The 6,470-nt window shown below is 44.7% G+C and overlaps 1 pseudogene; it reads left to right on the forward strand.

Moving 5' to 3' along the window:
* Positions 1 to 383: 383 nt before the first annotated feature.
* Positions 384 to 1,470, forward strand: LOC147448400 (uncharacterized; annotated as a pseudogene).
* Positions 1,471 to 6,470: the final 5,000 nt, after the last annotated feature.

The raw sequence follows: 6,470 nt of genomic DNA on the forward strand, positions 1-6,470 counted from the left end.
AGGAGGGATGCATGGTGTCTCTCTCTTCTCTCTCTCTCTCTCTCTCTCTCTCTCTCTCTCTCTCTCTCTCTCTCTCTCTCTCTCTCTCTCTCTCTCTCTCTCTCTCGATCTCAAGCTCCGACGGCGAGAAGAAAAGCTTGCAAGGTCACCATGGCCGCGGGAATAGGCTTTGTGCAGAACCGACGAGACGAGCCGATGGCGGGAAGCCCCGTTTATGGGATGGGGGAAGGAGGAAAGACCTGCACGTTTTTGGGCGACTATGGCACCAAAACGCTGCGCCTTGACGTTGCAGAGGTTTTACGTTTCATGGCCGCAGCGCTTCAGGGCCGGTAGAAGCCAGCGCAAGCATCATCGACTTCCTCGCTGTTTGCTGCGCTAACGCCATGGCTTCTAAAGCTTTCTTTCATACTCAAGAGGGGTGGGCGCCCTATTTTTGGGCACCCATCCCCTTGGTAGGGGCAAAGCCCCATGTCCAATCAGGCATGCAAAGGTCCGATTGGGCATGCAAAGGATCCATGGCTCCGGAGGGACATGTGATTCAAGGTACGATCTCGGCAAAAGGAGAAGCTCGCTCTGAATTTTCTGCATATCTCATGTGCAAAAAATTTACAAGCTACCTCTCAAAAGCTCTCCATGTCGGTATTGAGAGCGGAGTCCAAGGCATGCATGAAGAGTAGTGCTCGGGAAGCAAGGTCCGATTGGGCATGCAAAGGAGCCATGGCTCCGGAGGGACATGTGATTCAAGGTATGATCTCGGCAAAAGGAGAAGCTCGCTCTGAATTTTCTGCATACCTCATGTGCAAAAAATTTACAAGCTACCTCTCAAAAGCTCTCCATGTCGGGATTGAGAGCGGAGCCCAAGGCATGCATGAAGAGTAGTGCTCGGGAAGCAAGGCGTTTAGTTTTCCATGATGCAAGGTTTCTAACTTCGACATGGATTGGAAATCACATGCAAGGCATCACTAGCGGCGAACGCCGATTGTTTTTGAAAGGAATCCGGCCTACTCCCAGATTCAAGCAGTACCAAATCCGGTATAGATTTGGACACCAGACTCGACAATTTATGGATCCCATGGGAGAGATCCAACACCATGCACAACAAGGTCGTGGGTAGGCATCTTGGCGAGGCTTCAAGGTGCATCTGCTAACGCTCCAGGTATTTTTGTTTATGTTTCGGCATTACTTTTTGCATTCTTTACAATCATCTGCACTTTGTTTGGTTTTGTGAATTCCGACTGGTGCAATGGTTGCCGCCCAAGAGATAGGTAGAATTTATCAAACAAGGCTTGAATGATTCTACGAAATCGCTATGGAAGTTCTCACAAGATTCCAAATTGGTTGCGCATTGGGCAAGGCCCTTGGCAGCAAGAAGTAGAGTAGTATTGAGCATGTGTTTGATAACTCTAGTATGCACTAGCATGGATGATCACGGCTATCATTCATAGAGCCAAGCAGGTACGAGCTGCATAATTTTCATGTGTTCTACTATTTTTCCATTACATTACAATTCGACACGGTCAATTGTTTGTGCATGATCGACAAGGCCGACTCTCTTTGCTATGACATCTGTCGTCGCTGATAGCATTTGTTGGCAATGAGGCCATACATTGTTATATGAAGCATGGCTTCTCCTGAGTACCTTGATAGAGAACGCTCGTCATAGGTTACATTTTGCTTCAAAGTCACGGCCAAGGACCAATTTTTCAGTATCTCAAGGAGACAGGCATGGCCTATTACTAGATTTGTTGATGGCAGCAAGTTGCTCACCATGGCTGACTCCTTGTCATTGTTTCTACAAACTGACAGAGGATGCTTGCCACACAATACTAGTTAATTTCATGTGAAATTACTCCACAAGGTCGATTCTTTTTGTTATGATATCTGCAACCACATCCGTTGGCTGTCAGCACAAACATATTTCTATGAAGCAAGGCTTCAAATCAGGCTTCTTGCATTGACACTCCCCACGTTTGGCATATGCTATGAGCATACAACTTGGGAAGGATATGGCAAACTGTCTGCAGGATATTTCATTCCGTACACGATGGATGTATCTGACATAAGAAGACGTAGTTGTGTACACGACAACTCCCACCCGCACAACAAATATGGCTATCAACCATCTATGAGACATCAGATATGGCTATGAGCCATCTATCGACAGCCACTTATGGCTATGAGCCATCTGTGAGCAAGTTTTCTCCTACAAAATCTCGGGATAACTGGTTACAGCAACAACCAGGTTAGCCAAGTTTAAGTTTTTCTTGTTTTTTCCATGTTTACACTTTTCTTGGCAATTACTGTCACTGTGAAAAGCAAAGTGCTTTGGAAATTCTACACGAAGCAAGGCTTCTCCCTTGTGTCACTTTACTGTCCATTGACCTGGAATCACGGGCGTTTGCACACAAGTTTGGGGAATTGGTATGACCAGCAGTTTGCTCCCATTTTAGGTGTGGTGATATCCCATTATGATGTACCACTACCAATGCAGATTGTGCAAGGCACTTTTGGTTTCGGCTCTCACGCTTGAGGCCATCATATTAGCCAAGGGCTTACGCTTTTGCATGCAAGGCATGCTAAGCAAGTGGCATGGAGTCCACCACTTCATAGATTACGCTTCCGCTATCACACTCGCAACTCTGTCAAGGACAAACTAAGTGATGGATTGTTGAACCTGATGGTTGGTTGCTATCAACACCCAAAAATACTAAAAGGAACCTCAATCTAGGACTTCTTTTACAGGCAAAGTGCCAAAGCTAAGTCGTACTCATACAATCACGACCCCTACAAGGTAGGTGGGTTGGAGTGAGTTTTTTGTTTTTCTTTTATCTCTCTTGATGAGACAGTCATACCGAAAAATTGTGGAATGCTTGTACGATAAGCTACAAGTCAGACATAAGATGCGTAAGAGCACACAGTATGGGCACACACTTTAAAAACTTAAGGAAAGTTCCTCAGCCCAGCATGCTCTTCTTCTCTCGTTCTCTCTTTCTCTCTCTTTAAGGGAATACTGAAAATCTTCTAAGAATATTTTCATACATGTTTTGCTCGTAACTTAGCCTGAGCCAAGGTGCTCTAACTCTCAAGTTCAGTTTTTGATAATCTTCAACTCACATCCGCTGATCTCTACAAGGAAGTATAGATGCAGCAATCAGTTGTGACAGCATGGCTGTCCACCAGAGCTAGGCAGTCCACTTGTGTGGATTCCGTGTTCTCTCTATAGCACCACGGAGTGTCTATGGACATATTGTTTTGGGGTACGACCCGGCGGGTGACTGCTACATCACCCCATAAGATTTGAGGATCATAGTTGATCTGCATTGAGGATCACAGTTGATCTGCATTGAGGATCACAGTTTGATCTCTCTCAGTTAGACTTTCCAGGAAAGAATTCCTCAATCTACCACGCGATAGCGGACAAACTCAACTTTTCAACTTGATTCCAATCATTATGTACACTGTTAACTATGTTGGTTGCCGTTACCTGCTAGTTGAGCAGTTTCTACAAAGGGTCTTACAAAGGGGTTTGACTACGTCGATTTTAACCATAGGGGTTGGATTGCGAAGGTAACACCCACGGTTCCCAGTGCAATGTTGTTTGTTTTTCAGGTAGGAGATGTGCTCCTCTCCGTTTGAATACTGGTACGTGAACATTACGTTCAAACCTCCAGGTACGCATCTATTAATTTGGTGTTATTCCATTTTTTGTATGCTTTGCTTGTTTTTTTTTTTCAAGACATATAAGTACGCTTGAATGTTATAGAGCCATGCCAAAGGCATGTCGGCACAAATTATTTTGGGCCAAGTGTCCAATCTACCTTTTTGCCTTATGCTGTTACGAACCTACTTGTAGGGTTCGATTTGGCACATGTTGTCACATGGGATACAACATGGTCTAGGAACTCAAGGAGTTTGGTTTAGCCAGTGTGGAGCATGATAATGAGGGTCCCTCTCACTCGCGTCACAGAGTGTTTGTAGTTACCTCCACACACAAGTACAACTCGTACTTGATGGATGTCACTTTTCCTGGCATCCTTACTTGAAACATATTCCACATGTGGAGAATATGAGTCTCCAGGACTGACACTGGCGCCCAATTCAAAATGATGTGTCGCGACGAAGTCCTTAGGTGCTGGTCGCATCCGTTCATTAGACCAATTGACGCACATAGTATCAGGAACAATTTCAGTGGCCAAAAATTGTCGGGTACTAAGTACAGACTTGTTGTGATTACAAGTGATGTGAAACCACCTTAACGAAGGGTCGTTTCTACATATAGCAAAGTATGCTACGTTCATGAGAATGTCTCATGGTTGGTTCCTAGGTGTGACCGGGTTGTCACATTCTATTATGGTCCAACTTTTGTTGCAAAGTATGCTATGTTCATGAGAAGGTCTCATGGTTGGTTCCTAGGTGTGACCGGGTTGTCACATTCTATTATGTTCCAACTTTGTTGCAATATTTTCATGTAAGTATCATGGAAAGTCTCGTCATGGAATTGCAGTTTGGATATGTTTGTGTTAAATGCATGCACACTAGGTGTTATGGGCCCTAGTGTTTAACACAAATTTATTTGGAGCGGCATGCAAATCCATGGACTTCATTCTTTCTGCACCCTTTTGCACTGCTAGTGCAATCGCTCTTGCAGATTTAGTATGAGTTTACACCCTGCCATACAAGGTGATGACTGAGTATGGATGTTAGTGATTGGTTGCTGGAACCTCCAATCTACCTTCAACCTAGTTGGTTGTCTCCATTCCATATCGAGTATATGGCTGGATACTCAATGGTTGAGTCATAGTTTGTCGTCAGTCGTGGAAGACTGTCTGTAAGTGGTTGGGGAAAGTACCTCACTCTTACTCCTGTTATTCATCCCACGTTGGATGGGCAGCTTACAAGTATTCTATTTAGTACTAAAGGATATGCTAAGCGCATACGTTAATAAACCGTGCTAAAGGATCTGCTAAGATCATACGTTAGCACAATGCATTCTGAATAGGTGATTCTCTCCTTATTCTAGAATTTGCTTAGGTTCGGTTTTCAACTTTGAACACCTGTTGTGGTGGGGTTGGATACCGATAGTTTGATAAGTCAAGGACTTAGTAGGTGTGCTGACAGAGTATGTTGGCATGTAACCTTTGTTAGGGGTGAACATGTGGTTCTGTGTGTTCCAAAATGTTCAGAAGTCTGACATGAGGACACTCCCTATTCTATCTTTCAGTAGCTATGAGCTTTTCAAGATACTCACATGAGTTATCATGAGTTACCATTTAGATAGGGGTGGTTGCAAAAGGACAACAATGTTGAAAATCAAGATGTTGCTCTTGGTTTCATTGAGCCTCCTCACTGGACCAGGTATCAGTCATATGGACAATTGGCCCGTGTAGAGGATGCCAATAAGGAAAACATCAGTGTTCTTACGAAGATACTACCACTTGTGTTTTCGAGGACGAAAACTCTTCTCCAAGGGGGGAGTAATGTCAAGCCAAGGGCCGGGCCAAGGGCCAGGACGGACATGCGGTCAAGGGGCACTATCTTTAGAGTCTAGGAGTCTATAAATAGCACGGTTGGGTGGAGAGTTGGATGGTCCAATCCCCCGCGGTCTTACATAGAGGGGTTTGAGCTTCCCATTGCATGCGATTAGGCATGCAAAAACCCCTCTAGTAGTGGAGCCAAAATCATGCCGTTTGGCCCCTCTATTAGAGAGGTCTTGACATGCCTATTTTCATGCAATGGGTTGCCCATTTGGGGAGCCTATTGCATGAAAATAGACATGCCAAAACCCCTCTAATAAAGGGGCCAAACTCATACCAAAAGTAGGGGTTTGGGGATGAGTTTTGCCCCTCTATTAGAGAGGTTTGGCATGCCTATTTGAATGTAATGGAATGCCCATTTGGAGATCCCATTGCATGTAAATAGGCATGCCAAAACCCCTCTAATAAAGGGGCCAAAATCATACCCAAAACTAGGGGTATTGGGATGAGTTTGGTCCCTCTAGTAGAGGAGTTTTGGGCTACCATTTGTCCCCTCTATTGAAGGGGTTTTGGAATGCATGTTTGCATGAAATGGGCTGCTCATTTGGATAGACGATTGCATGCAAATTGACGTGCCAAAACCTCTGTAATAGAGGGTCTATAGCCATGCCATAAAATAGGAATTTTGGGTAGCCCATTTGGTCCCTCCATTAGAGGGGTTTAGGCATGCCTATTTGCATGTAATGGGAAACCCAAATGGGCTGCCCACCATTGCATGCAAATAGGCATGCCAAAACCTCTCTAATAGACGGACCAAACTCATGACCAAACTCATACCCAAAAATAGGGGTTTTGGGATGATTTTGGCCCCTCTATTAGAGGGGTTTTGGGTTACCGTTTGCCCCTTCCGAATTAGCGTGGTTTTTGCATGCAATGGGCTTCTTATTTGTGGAGCCCATTGCATGAAAATAGACCTGCCAACAGCCTTCTAATAAA

The sequence above is a fragment of the Adiantum capillus-veneris genome, chromosome 10 (genome assembly GCF_014529385.1).
Source record: "Adiantum capillus-veneris isolate H3 chromosome 10, ASM1452938v2, whole genome shotgun sequence".
Taxonomy (NCBI): Eukaryota; Viridiplantae; Streptophyta; class Polypodiopsida; order Polypodiales; family Pteridaceae; genus Adiantum; species Adiantum capillus-veneris.